The following is a 13,212-nucleotide window of genomic DNA, read 5'->3' as shown; positions in this document are numbered from 1 at the left end:
TCGTTACCATCTAATATTATATGTGCACTTATCTGATTTTAGTTAGGTGCGTAACAAATTTCATCAAAATCCGTCGGGTAGTTTTTTTAATAAGAAAGATAAACAATATTGAGTACACCCTTACAAACTTTCGAATTAAGCACCTACGTAGGTACCTATTTCTACAAGATTAGGTAAGTATATCGTTGTCAAATGCAAATTTATCCAAATACATTCAATGTTTTAATTTCGGATTATGACAGACTCAGGACAAAGACAATAGATGACACCAAAAGGGCGTGTCGAGCGCTATGTCTTTCTTATTCATCTGTCTGCAAGCTTAAACAACGTCTTGAAAAAAAGGACGCAAAATAATAATAATAAATTAAAGACGCAGTGTCTACACAGAGAGTTTAGTTTAGTTTTGTTTAAGATAAAATTTAATTTGCTGATTTGTTCCTATTTAAATATTTACTATTTTATATTTTTAATTGAAACTTTATTAAACATTTACTTTGATAAGTCATTTTATATTTCCTCAACGAGGTATCCCTCAGATAAAAAAAGTCTTAAAAAACAAGTGTTAATTTCAGAATGAATGCAAAACAAAATACCTTATAAAATTTGTATAAGTTCATAACATAATTAAATATAAGCATCCCACGTGCAAGTAGGTACTTAGCTAAAGAGGTTTGCAAGAATTTCGCGTCTTATTATAAGAAAGCATACCAACTCGTTTTTAAGAAACGGACATACATGCGTTGTCATGCGATCGAATATTCGGATATCAGATAACTTTTTAATAAACTCATTTATAAAAGAATTCGCAAACGACACCGTTGCATGTCGTAAATGGCTCTAGATGTCATGGAGATAAAGTGTAGGACAGGCCATAAACCTGGCGCACACGTAAATATAAAATAATGTTTAGGAATTATGTTTTAAAATTAATAACATTCATTTTAGTTTCTATATGACTTTGAAACACCGGAGTAACATTCAGCTGGAAACAATTACTTATCGGAAGTTTGTCAGAAAATGATGGAAGATCAATTTGTTTAGGATATACCAAAAATATTTTTCATTTTCGTCTTTAGATTTCTTTGAAAAAAATTACCATACCATTTAACTGGTGTTTAAAAAGCAACTGGGTTATACCATGTTAATTTTTTGGAGTTCAATAATGATTTGCTTTTATTTACTTATTATTAGTTGAATGCAACGATCCATTATCCATAGTTATCTTGGCACACGTACAGACCTAATGAATGCTAAAACAGAATAGAAGCCGCGTGTGCAGTCTTCTAATAATATAAGTAGCAGGGCATATTTATAAAGCATATTATAGGTATGTGTGTGACGGGCTTTACCAAACAAATGCTACCGGGCCTGTACTTTCGCCGAGACTGAACTCGATTTAACAGAATTATAATGATGTTTATTTAAATTCCAATGTCTCTTTTAAGTATTTGCTTTATCATAAAATTAATTTATTCGATAAAATTATACTTACATGTTGATGCAAATTCACTACGTCCTGAATTGTTATTTGAAAGACTAGAAGTGCCGAAAAATTTGCCTAGTATAATACTTTACAAAATATGAATAAATTAAATAAAACCATTTCACGAGAGCAGTTTATCAGTAAACATGTAAAAACTCATAAGATAGGCAGCGTGTACTCGCGCCCTTAGGGCATAATTATAATTAAATTATTGGAGGCTCCGATCTTATGCAAATATTCTGATAAACTGTTTATTTTTACGAAATTGGAGAACATTTTTAATCATTTAAAAAGTAAAATAATATGTTTAATAAATGAGGACCAAATAAAGTTAATGTGTGTTTTAGCTCTTAACAAATGAGGGATAATTTAATTTCATAACCAAAATTATGTACATTATTAAATCAAAAACGAATTCGGTCCTTTTTCAAATGGAGATATATATATCAGATTACATTAAAAATACAGTTAAATTGGAGAAACACAAAAATTGTAACCGTTATTTTGGCATCTGTATTAAATTAAAATGAAAAAAGGTATAAGTACATAGTTTGATCTCGATTTTCATTATATTTTCTTAATAATCTAGGAGACAAATGAAAAAAGTTTTGATATTTTTGAGATTTATATTGAGTCAGTTATTAATACGCTTACTTTTCAAGAAGTACTTCAATGCCATGAAATGACAATTTTATAAATAAAGACCTACTCATTAATTAATGCAGCACGTGGCTCAAATTGAATATATGTATCTCAACTACTTTAAATAATAAGAAGGACTATACTAGACTGAAAATAGATTCAACTAAGTATCTAATTAAATGTCGACCACTAAGTACATAATACGAGTAGTTATGACGATGAGTTTCCTTGCTTCTTTTGTAACTTTGACGGTTAGAAATCCTCGATGAGTTTATAGTACTTTTTGTACTGCTTCATATAGATACAACACGCTGCCAATATTTTACATATTCTACATCCAAACGGGGCGGTGCAAAACGTCTATTCTGCCTAATAATTTATTCAGTGGGCGGAAGACGTATAGACCAATGTCACTGGAAATCAGTGGTCATATCGGTTTTTTGAAGAAATGAGAACCTTATAATTATCTTCATAAGTTCTATAGTTGATTAATTGATATTTTGCATGATTATTTACTATATCTTAAATTGTCCGCCTTTTAGGATTTAAGAGTGATGGGTTCACTGGCTTAGTTTGCTATGGTTCAAATAAAAGGTCGATTTCCTCTAATATGTGACCTTATCACTTCTTGATCGTGGTAGTCATAAATACATTCCGATGTTTCTCTAGCTAGAGAGTGTCCAACTGATCAAGATAATGAGGATATTTTGTTTGGACCCCGGGCTTTGGAGCATAACAACAAGTAATCAACCGGGAATTCGCCTAGGCTAGGTAAGCATTTAGCAACGCACATAAATACAAAAAAACTTCTTACATTTCTTAAAAATATTTTTTGCATTTAATTTAACTAAGTATTCTTACCTTATTTATCTAGCGGATAAGACGTTTTTTATAAACAGCTATTGTAGCTATTAGGTCATTTCTCAGATAAAGTTTGCGAACGGTGAATTTAAAGACAAAGATAAGATACCTAAAGAGAGTTTTCAAAGTTGTGAAATCAAACATAGCAAACTTACTTGTACTTTCTTTGAATGCGAGTTCCAAGTTACATCCTACTACGTTGTATTTATTTGCTTGCTTTTTATAAACATAGGTACCTACTTAAATTTGTTTCGCCTTTTTCCGTAGGACATTTTTCTAGTTACCTCTATTCCTGCTAACTGCTTTTGCTTCATTCACATTAGTCTATGTCAAGCTGGCTCGTTCGTTCAGGGTAGGTACTCTTGCCTTGACTTTTCACCAGAAAGTCCCCGACTTTATCACGTTCAAGGTATGTCAGCCTATGGCTTTCCCCTCCAACGCTTTATTTATACTCACCTAAAGGAAAATTTAAGACGAGTGTCAACCACTTTTCAGCTAAATTATTTTCTTGACGTTACATATTTTCGAAATGTTTATGAGGTTAAGCTTACTGTTAAGATTATTATCTCCAAAAGTGTAACGTGTCACTTGTAACAACTCTAAATTTTATTGGCTCACCTCTCATTTGTAACAGGCGTTTGCTATCTGATTACAAAGACAAGTTCAAAACAACAAACAGGGTTGTCAATGTCTGATTAAGTTTGTTTGTAAATATCTTTATTGTAATATAAAACAAATAAATGCATATATAACACAAGTCTCGAACTTTCTTTGGGTCTATCTCAACATGTGTAATTTTTCCCATACTCATTATATTTTTAAGGATAGTCTTGTCGCCGAGCACACAATTGAGACCAGGTTTAATAATTATGATTATATAATTAGAAATGTATACTTACATACATACATACATATGGTCAAGTCTATATCCCTTGCGGGGTAGACAGAGCCAACAGTCTTGAAAAGACTGAATAGCCACGTTCAGCTATTTGGCTTAATGATAGAATTGAGATTCAAATAGTGACAGGTTGCTAGCCCATCGCCTAGAAAAGAATCCCAAGTTTGTAAGCCTATCTCTTAGTTGCCTTTTACGACATTCATGGGAAAGAGATGGAGTGGTCCTTTTTTGTATTGGTCCCGGGAACCATACGGCACAAATGTATACTTACCTATGCAATATCAACATGTTTATATTGAATTGGCTTTGAAAATAAACGTAGGTATGAAATAACTTATTCGAAATTAAAGAAAACTACGAAACTTATTTCGGTAGGTAATGGTATTCGTCTATAGGCTTTCTCTTAACATAAATGTGAAACGAAACTTATCCCTAGTCCCAATCCCAAGCCAATGTAAGCGAACGGTGAAGCAAATGGTTCTCGATATTTTGTTGTTGTTTCAATTATGTTTATTCCGAAGATTGTTCCATCTTGATTAATCAATCGTCGATAATATAGAAGATGAAAACCTCTATCCATATCCTTGCATCCAAATTTATAATAAAATTGTTGTATCCAAACCAGCGACTTGAATTATGTACTGAAAAGATACTTATTGCCAAAAAACCAATAGGTATGGGGCATCTGTTTATGAAAAAGAAGCCAAATAGGTGATTATAAAATTTTTAAGTCTGTTTGTTTGTGTGTACTTGCACCACGCAAAAACTGTTGCTTCGATTCGTTTTCCTGTGAACCAAGTCACGGATTGCTAGTTAATAAAAATCTAGATGACAGACCTAACCCTAGAACTTAAAAGAAACATTCATCTCTTAAAGACATTCCACTTGCATACTGCAGTCACAAAGTACCCTGTCACTGATAACCATCTCTTCACACATCACTGTCGAGACAGAACAAAAAGCATGAAAAAATACATCAATCTAGTTAAAAATGTTATCTTGAAGCTATCTGGCACCTTGCAGTTTTGTGATGAAATTTATCATAATTTTTCTTTTTTATTCTCTACGCATCCTACCACACCTTAGGACACAGTGCACGGCACACACACACACAAGGTACACAGGCACTTATTATTAAGAAATTTATTGATTATTATAACGCATCCTCAATGATTTTATGTACGCTGCCCTTTTGTAATAATAGATTTTCCTTTATATTTCTTCTAAATACAATAAATGTTTTGTCATTTCTTATATAAATGTTTATGTGCAATAAAGAGTTTACAAACGAACAAACAATTTTAATACCATAGAATTAACACGTATACGGTAGCACTAAATCGCTCTTGCCACCTGTACAAACATCGAATTAGGTATCTGAATTGTAAACCTTACGTTCCTTACCTACTCGTACACGAAACTGTGCAGTGTGCATTCTAATGATTGTTCGTGACTGCGCATAATGCAGTTTGACACATTGCATGTGCTGTGCATCTTTTAAAAATAGATGATAAAACTTTAGTTTAAATAATGTGCACATGAATCTGCTAAAAATATGTTAAACTATATTTTTTATAAAAAAGAAAAGTATGGATCTTACGACTTGAAACTAAACCCAAGAAATGAATTTTCGATTATTAATTAATGGATTATCAAATTGATGAGACCATAGTATTGTTTAATGGTTTTGATTTTGAACTTGTCACGCCAACGAAAACTAGTACCAATACTGTGTAACGTAATGTTAAAGAAATTATTATGATAAACCCTATGCTGACTACGATAAAAAATTATTCATCGTCATGCTTTAATCAGTCTTGTTAAATAATGCCATTATAGTTTAGAAAACTCGAGTATAGTGCGTTGGTGGTGTAATGGTCAGCATAGTTGCCTTCCAAGCAGTTGATCCGGGTTCGATTCCCGGCCAACGCACATTTTTTTTATACTTATTTTACGATGTTTTTTTTTTTGAAAATTGTTTCTACCATTATACTTATATATAGTATAAAAATAAGAATCAATTAACAAAAAACTAATTTTGCATTACAGTTTAGACCGTTTCGGTTACATTTTACATTAATTTTTAGAACATTTTATGCAAATATTATTTTATTGTAAGTAAATGTAAGAAACTAGTTAAAAAGGTCCGCATAGCAATTTATCTAGAAGAAAAATTATGACTACGAGTACTTTCTAGATCTCTGTATTCAAACTTTTAATAAGAGAACTTATAGAACTTAGATTGTTTAAGTACCAATTAATTCTTAAGGTAAAGGGCGTCGACAACGACTTCGGCTATAGTTCAGTACATTATATTACAGGCGTTCGATCCACTTTCCGTATCCTACATATTTTATGATTAAAAACAGTGTTAGTCATAGTTTGACATTCACCGACAGTAACATTTCTTATAAAAAATTCTCATTAGAAAACCTCGAAAAAAAATTCGATATCTTGGCTTTTTTTAACATTGATCTTTCAATCACAAACAAAAAGGCAATAAGCATAAGCAAATACTTATTATTTTGTGATACACATAATTTATAACCTGTGTATGTAATATTGGAGATTAAGACCGTTGATGTGAAAAGAGAGATAAAGAAATGTTCTGCATTCAATAAAAACAGATAGTTTATATCTTCAATAATATCAGTTGATTTTATAGTCCATTACTTAGACATTATCCACCATTATCAGCATGACTGGTCAACTTTTCAGAGCCATCAAACTGTTCTCTGTCAGATAACGAAAAAATCTTGTCCGTAATATAACGCCTCTGGGCTTGATTTTATATTTATTTTCTTTTTTAAGCTCGCTAATGCGTAAATTAACACGCGGCAAGCCACGGCTGTCGTGTTATCTTCGATCGAAAGAGAGAAATGGACAATACAGAAGAATATCTATCTAAAATTATGAAACTACAAATATAATTAGGTACTTAAAATTCATCTTTTAGATGTCATCATCTACGAGCTCATGCTCGTAACCCTTATAAAGCCATCCAGCCGGACATGGGCTTTCAGCCATCTTTTCGAGCCTGTTGACTCTGTTTACCCCATAAGAGATAAAGACGTAATATTATGTAAGTATGTTAGAAATGTGATAAAAATTTAAAGACTGTTTTACGGCCGCGGGAACGACCATACATCAACAAGTAAGATTGCACCCGCAAAACTATAAACAAATCCTTTTGTATGTAAAATATAACTTTCTCTATATGAATGTACATATACCACGTCATTTAAAAAAAAAACAAAACATTTCATTGTAGATTAAGGCACGCAAAAAATAATTATAACTTTGTATAAAGTAATTAATTTTAATGAATATACATACAAGGAGTATATAATAAAGCAAAGCACTGCTAGAATATTTTATTCAAGTGAGTCTACTTTCTACATGCTCCACATTTTGCGATGATTTTAATGAACTTACAATGACGGCCACCTCACTTAAATGTTTTATCGGCTTTTGACTTTTTCCACTAACTTCTTCTGACTGTAAGATGTTTTAAAATTCCTTACATACTCGAATCTAAGTACTTTTAAATTAAGTAGTATATCTTATATTGAAAAAATTCAGGCCTCTTCAATTCAATTCAAATTAAATTATTTATTTTTATGTCAGTTAAAATCAGCCGCTGCTTATAAATTTAACATATTCATGCATAGTTTTATCATGCATCTTTTAACATAAAAGTTATATTTGTTATTAAGTTGGCTATGACAACTAGATAAAGACAAGAACCCTGTAAAACTGATAAGACCTTGGCTATAAATTTATTAAACTATGAAACAATGTCCCTTGCGACTAGTAATAAATATTTTGGTTTAATTATCCCTAAGAAAATTTGTTGAAACTCTGCTATAATTCTTACCTACTGTCTAGTGAACTTTTCGCTTTATTTGGTGATATTCGTAGCAATGATGTTATCTTATAAGTTTTTCGGCTATAGGGAATTCGTAATAAATAACACGTCGACACGAATAGTTGTTTTTTTTTAACAATGACGGTTCATCGAACTCTTCTATCTTAATCCGACGTAATTATCTATCACTAGCTAACTGTGTAATTAACATTAAATATGTTGCATATACTAATAACAATAAATATTTTATTATGTATTTTACAAGAAATAATGTGCTAACCGATGTTCTTACGGTGAGAGAAATCAATCTGCATATTAAAGCAAGGGGATGTGAAACTACGATTCAATACGGGTAACATAACAATGGAAGCATGGACGAAATATGAACACCGGGTTGCTTTCCATAGGTGACATAAAAGAAAACAAAAATACATTGGTAGGTACATAAAACCTTCAGTACTTTAAAAATAAATGATAATAATATGTTGATTAATAACATTTAGTCGGAAACGAGAAGCTCTTTCACTGCCTTTCTGTTCTGATGCTTGTAACACTTTGTTGGTTGTTATCTTGTACAAAATGTCCAACATAATGAGTAATCACTGTTATTTGATTGTGCATATAAGTATGCGTGAGTATAACACGATCGAGGTACAATTTATTGAGTTTCTTGTTTCGAACAAAAACAGACATCAGTAAAAACCAAGGGGCGTGGGAGTAATCAGACATTTATGTATGTAGAATAATTCCACATTACGAACCGCTTAAGTAGATCACGGGATTTTAATCGAAATAAGTAGCATCGCTGAAGAATTTCCTGGTTTTGTTTTAAAGTGTTATATGTAAGGCTGCCTAGATTACATTGTATGATGCAATAAGGCCTCCGTTTTTGGACGACCTATGAGGCGGTAATATACGCTTGTCTGTGACACAGTACGTCCGAGGTTCAAATCCCAGCCAGGGTTTGGATGTTATTATAAGAAAGAGTATGGTTGAGTTGGTATCTGGTAACCCAAGTATGAAACTTGCTTCAAGGCTAACTCGATCTGTGTCAATTGTCCTGTGTAATATTTATTTAGTTATCACTTAATTTGAGTTTTCTGTTCGTCAGTACTTATTATTATATGCCTTTATGTGCAATAAAGTCAAGTTTACTAATCATTATATTTTAAAAATAAAATAAATATATGCTGTAAAAAGAAAGTATTTTTTCAATGACTAGTAAGTTAAAAAGTAAAATGCAATCATTGAAATGCTGTGAAAATTATTGGCGTGGTTTGATTGATATTTACAAAATTTATCATTCGATATTTCGATTTCATCAAGACCGCGTGAACGATATTAAAATAAACGACCAGGTTTAAATGCTAATAAATATGCTGGCGTGAACATGGCAAGATTGATGGTATTTAATGGGTTGAGAGCACCGTGTCTAAAGTTCAAATCCGAGTAATTTTCATCTGCCGCCTCATGTGTATATGGGAGCTTGTGCCTATAACTTTTAACCCATTAAATATACCCATAATTAAAGCTATAATTCAACAGGTTAAATTATTTTTTTATTATGCACAGTTATAAGTTTCAAAATATTTCTTTGAATTTGGTATGAAAAGAACTGGACCAACTATTAAAAGTAATTATTTTCTTTGAATCAATCGCGCTCAAACGATAGGTACCTGTAGGATGTAGGATTTATACATTGGTATCCTCTAGTCCTTTCTTCATTCTTTTTATTTTAAACACTCAAATATAATAACCTTATTTATTTATATATATACGTATTCTAATATGTTACTTAAAAAAGAACATTTTATTAATTAATTTCAGGTCATCTATGGTAAGAAAGTTTGTTTTTTATTAAAGTGTCGTATTTTCACGCTCGCGACGTTTTACTTTACGGAGTTTTTGAGACTTTACAGAGACGGAATATTCAATTTATAAGATGTGCCATTGGCGGCAGGAGATAAAGTAATAAATATGAATCAATTACCAGCCTATGCCTTAGTAAAATAAATTTTCCAATAATCTATGTATAATTTGAATGAAGAATCCTAGTTAGGTCGCTACTTAATGTATAATAAATAAACATTATCTCTGTGTTTAGTCCACCACATGCATTTGTCAGCAAGATCGATCGTTAACCGCTATGTACTCGTACATCCCCTCATCGGATGTCCCTACATGAATTATGATAAGCCTGCATAAGTCATTTTTAACACAACTTTTTATTCCTCTCCGAATAATATAGCGACAAGCATCTGCTTGCTACCAGTAAATGCACTTTAATGTAAACAAATATAATATATCTTCTGGTCGATAAACGCAAATATGCTATTTTTGACGTGAAGGAAACAAAGTTATAATATTGTAGGGCGAACCAAATCAATTTCTCCCAGAAAACATATTGTTTGTTTTTCCGGTGAGATGGTTGGTAAATAGAAAACAAGGCAAAAACAAAGGGATTGTTTTGGGGCTACTTTATTTTTTAACGAACAAGCTTATGAAACAAGAGTTAAGTAGGACATGAAAATAAAACTAAAGTCCATGTTTAGGTACATACACATCTTTATCCAATCCAATTTTCATAAAATTGTCGTTCAATTCATTTTAAACAAATTAAACCATTCCTGTAGTAATACCCATTCGAGTACGCATTTTATTAGGACTGTTTATGAATTTCAGACATGTTTGCTTTGGACATTGAGTCTCTTTACCAATCACGTCCAGAATTCGTAAGTGAAGCGGCAAAATTTTTCACTAGTCTGCAAACAACTACCAAACCGGCTAATTCCGAACTGACAACGACTGCTCTGGTATTAATCGCAGTGTTCTGCACGAGGAAGGAATTTTAAAAAAACACCATTAATTAAAGTCGCGTCGAGCGCAAGACGTTCTTAGACAGAATGGGAATTAAATCGACTGGATGTGGACCCTGGAAATAAGTAGAAAATACCTCCACTTATTTCAGCTGCGAGGGCGTTCGGGTTCTTAAAAATAGAAAATTGTTTTATATAAAAGTAAAGTAGTAGCGCCGTGTGGTTCCCGGCACCAATAAAAAAAAGAATAGGACCACTCCATCTCGTTCCCATGGATGTCGTAAAAGGCGACTAAGGGATAGGCTTATAAACTTGGGATTCTTCTTATAAGCGATGGGCTAGCAACCTGTCACTATTTGAATCTCAATTCTTTCATTAAGCCTAACAGCTGAACGTGGCCTGCCAGTATTTCAAGACTGCTGGCACTGTCTATCCCGCAAGGGATAAAGACGTGATTATATGAATGAATGAATCAATTTTATTTTCCGAAAAATGTGATTCATAGTAATTGAAAAATTGTCATTAATAAAAGTCACAAAGCACCTACATGGTCTGGCAGGACTCTGCCGGAATTAAATCGTTTATCTTTTGCGAGCAAGCGCGCCAGTGTCCAATGCGCTTTACATAATTACCTTTCCAATACGACAGGTTGGTTACGTTTTGCCGAAACATGTATTTACTAAAGATTTGAAACGTGTTTTTAGTAAGTAATTTATCAATTAATGGAATATTTTTTAACTAATAAACATCGACATTTTACCTATATTATTTTTTTTATGTTCAAATGTGCATATTTAAGCGAAAAAATAATAATTGGAATATTCATTCAATTTTAGTTACCATCAATGCAATATCCAATCTTTGGCCCTGTTATTATTTAGCCTTCTGACCCTTTGATCGTGGTCCCCAACCATATCAGTGTAGTCACTGTTTAACATTTGTTGTAATAAAATAACTAATTATAATGAATCCTGTATAATATAACACCACGTGTGAGGTTGCCACTTATTTCGTGTCCCAATAAATGCTTTCGGCCACTTTATTTTTACAACCCGTCCGAAGTGACAGGATATTAACATAAATACGCCTGTTTCAGGAGATTCGTATTTGTCGCCGAGTGACAGAAACTAATTCCCAGCTTGTTAAACACACTCAAACCAGTACGTGAATGATGTGTTTTGAAATCTATATTTATTTAAGAGTTAAATTAATTTGAAAATCTTAGAAAGGTTTAATCAAATCATGCGTGAATGATGTGTTTGTAATTTATATTAAATTTAGAAAATGAATTTCTTATAAAAAATAATATTACCTAAATCTTCATCCTTCTGGCGTTAGTCCCGGTTACGTCTTCACCTCTAGAAAGAACATAAGTGGCTAATAATAATTCGTGTTAATTTCAAGAATAAGTAATAAATCCTATTTCATTTTCACTATCGTCCTGCTATTTTCCCTACTTTATATTGTAAAATCAAAACGTCTTAATTTTGTGAAAACATATACGAGTAACATTTGAAACACATTTGCACCAAATTTTGTTGGAATTTAATAAAAACGGAGCACGTGTGCCAAATCACATTTTAAATTCCCTATGCGTGCAACACAAACATTGCTTTCTTATGGCCCGAGATGTGATTCGGGACTTTCGGGATCATCCGAACATTGATGTTATTGCTGCACTTAAATGTTATTGAAATGCCTTGATCGCGTCGACCGAGGGAAATCAAATTTACGCTACACGCCGCCGTTTCTTTTGTAAGTAGCCATAAAGACTGACACTTAGTTAGTTTTATAGCTAGCACGGCCACTATTTAAAATTATTTCTTCGTTTTATCATTTCGGTGATAAGAATTACATTTGATTTTTTTGTATATATAACGTCGCGCTACACTGATTTGTAGTTTATTTAAATAAAATTATAAAAAAACGAGAGTTGTCTCTAACTTGGTTGGTTTGGTACGAAGTAAAATTCTATGCTGTTAACCTCAAATATTTACTCTTACCTCCTCTGTCATAGACTATTTGAATATGTGGATATGTCAATAGCCACCGTGTAGTGTTTTGTTTACGTATTTGTGTTTGTCATAGGAAGTGTGGCATGGTTCATTTTTCTTAAATTTTACGTAAACTTATTCCCATTTTTTTAACAATTAACAATCCTTCATCTAACTTCACAGTCCTCGGTATGAATATCGTATCTTAACTCAGTGCTAAGTATGACTCTAAATATTAAGCTGTATAATAATATTGTTGAAAATGACAAAGGAGGTTCTCATAAATCGACTTGCAATAAATAAATGTATAATTTTTTAAACATACATGGATGAAGATATTACGGTATTTGTGGGCCGTCGTCGGCGTTCATACCTTCACACGTTACAGCAAGCCGCGAGGCAAGTGTCAGAATTTATAATTGCCGATAAATTCGCCAAGACGGACAATTTGTGAGCCGTAAATAATCCCCAAATTACTGGTGTGTAGGACACCTTAGCTTTCAAAACGTAGTAGCGTGAGGCACCGAAGCTGTTTAAACGATTTTTCATAGCAATCAATGCTATTTTTGTTCATAAAGCACGATTAATTTGGTAATTTAACGAGTAATGAAAGTTCCGAGACGTGTTTGGTTTTGCTTCATAATTACTTT

The 13,212-nt window shown here is 32.3% G+C and overlaps 1 protein-coding gene and 1 non-coding gene across 2 annotated transcripts in view; both read left to right on the top strand.

The window, feature by feature from the left end:
- The window catches only part of LOC106136933 (monocarboxylate transporter 10), a 96,008-nt gene that overhangs the window by 38,414 nt on the left and 44,382 nt on the right, over window positions 1-13,212 (top strand). The window lies entirely within an intron of this gene.
- Trnag-ucc (transfer RNA glycine (anticodon UCC)) lies at window positions 5,745-5,816 on the top strand. Its single transcript has one exon. It is a non-coding gene; the product is annotated as a tRNA-Gly (tRNA).

Source organism: Amyelois transitella, chromosome 8 (assembly GCF_032362555.1).
Source record: "Amyelois transitella isolate CPQ chromosome 8, ilAmyTran1.1, whole genome shotgun sequence".
Lineage (NCBI taxonomy): Eukaryota > Metazoa > Arthropoda > Insecta > Lepidoptera > Pyralidae > Amyelois > Amyelois transitella.
Note: the sequence above shows the minus strand (reverse complement) of the source record. Positions and strands in the feature narration are given on the sequence as shown.